Raw genomic sequence first — 2135 nt, 5'->3', positions numbered from 1 at the left:
AGACAATTTGACTTCCTCTCTTCCTATTTGAACATGCTTTATTTCTTTCTCTTGCCTGATTGTCCTGGCCAGAACTTCTATCACTACGTTAAATAAGAGGGATGAGGGAGGGCATCCTCGTCTTGTACCAGTTTTCTAGGGGGAATGCCTCCAGCTTTTGAAATTCAGTATGATATTGACTGTGGATCTGTGATAAATAACTCTTATTATTTTGAGGTATGTTCCATCAATACATAGTTTATTGAGAGTTTTAAACATGAAGAGATGTTGAATTTTATCAAATTCAAGGCCTTTTCTGCATCTATTGAGATATTCATGTGGTTTTCCCTTTAGTTCTATTTTGTGATGAATTGCGTTTATTGATTTTTGTATGTTGAACTGGCCTTGCATCCCATGGATGAAGCTAACTTGATCATGGTGCATAAGATTTTTTATGTGCTGCTGGATTCGGTTTGCCAGTATTTTATTGAGGATATTTGCATCAATGTTCATCATGAATATTGGCCTGAAGTGTTGTGTTGTTATTGTTGTTGTATCTCTGGCAATTTTTTATATCAGGATGATGCTGGCCTCATAAAATGAGTTAGGGAGGAGTCCTTCCTTTTCAATTGTTTGTAATAGTTTTAGAAGAAATGGTACAAGCTCCTCTTTATATCTCTGGTAGAATTCAGCTGAAAATCCATCTGTACGTGTTTTTTTGTTTTTGTTTTCTTTTTGGTAGGCTATTTATTACTTCCTCAATTTCAGAACTTGTTATTGGTCTATTCAGGGATTCAACTTCTATCTGGTTCAGATTTTGGAGGGTGTAGGTGTCCAGGAATTTATCCATTTCTTCTGGATTTTCTAGTTTATTTTCATAGAGGTGTTTATAGTATTCTCTGATGGCTATTTGTATTCCTTTGGGTACAGTGGTGGTATCCCCTTTATCGTTTCTGATTGTGTTTATTTGAAACTTCTTTGTTTTCTTCTTTATTAATCTTACTAGTGGTCTACTTTGTTGACTTTTTCAAATAAACAGTTCCTGGATTTGTAGATTTTTTTGAAGGGTTTTTTCGTGTCTCTGTCTCCTTCAGTTCCACGCTAAGCTTAGTTATTTCCTGTCTTTTGCTAGCTCTGGAGTTTGTATGCTCTTGGTTCTCTAGTTCTTTTAGTTGTGATGTTAGGGTGTAGATTTGAGATCTTTCTAGCTTTTCAATGTGGGCTTTTAGTGCTATAAATTTCCCTCTTAATACTGCTTTAGGTGTGTCCCAGAGATTCTGGTACATTGTCTCTTTTTTTCTCATTGTTTTCAAATAACTTCTTGATTTCTACCTTAATTTCATTATTTACCCAGGAGTCATTCAGGAGTATGTTGTTTGATTTCCATGTAGTTGTGTGGTTTTGAGTGGGCTTTTTAATATTCAGTCCTCATTTGATTGTGCTGTGGTCTGAGATATTGTTTGTTATGATTTTGGGATTTTTGCATTTGCTGAGGAGTGTTTTATTTCCAATTATGTGATCAATCTTAGAGTAAGTGTCATGTGGTGCCAAAAAAATGTATATTCTGTTGTTTTTGGGTGGAGAGTTCTGTAGATATCTATCAGGTCTACTTTGTCTAGAGCTGAGTTCAAATCCTGAATATCTTTGTTAATTTTCTGTCTTCATGATGTGTCTAATACTGATAGTAGGGTATTAAAATCTCCCACTATAATTGTGTAGGGGTCTAAGTCTCTGTGTAGGTCTCTAAGAACTTGTTTTATGAATCTGGGTGCTCTTGTATTAGGTGCACATATATTTAATGTAGTTGGCTTATTTTGTTGAATTGAACCCTTTAACATTATGTAATGCCCTTCTTTGTTTTTTTTTTTGTTTGTTTGTTTGTTTGTTTTGTTTGTTTTGTTTTGTTTTTTTTTTGACCTTTGTTGGTTTAAAGTCTATTTTGTCAGAAACTAATATTGCAACATCTGCTTTTGTCTGCTTTCCATTTGTTTGGTAAATTTTCCTCCATCCCTTTACTCTGAGTCTATGTGTGTCTTTGCACATGAGATGTGTCTCTTGAATACAGCACAACAATGGGTCTTATCTTTGTATCCAGCTTGCCATTCTGTGTCTTTTAATTGGGGCATTTAGCCCATTTACATTTAAGGTTAATCTTG

This window comes from Rhinopithecus bieti, unplaced genomic scaffold (assembly GCF_001698545.2).
Source record: "Rhinopithecus bieti isolate Rb0 unplaced genomic scaffold, ASM169854v2 scaffold_54883, whole genome shotgun sequence".
Classification (NCBI taxonomy): domain Eukaryota; kingdom Metazoa; phylum Chordata; class Mammalia; order Primates; family Cercopithecidae; genus Rhinopithecus; species Rhinopithecus bieti.
This window is presented reverse-complemented; position numbering follows the sequence as displayed.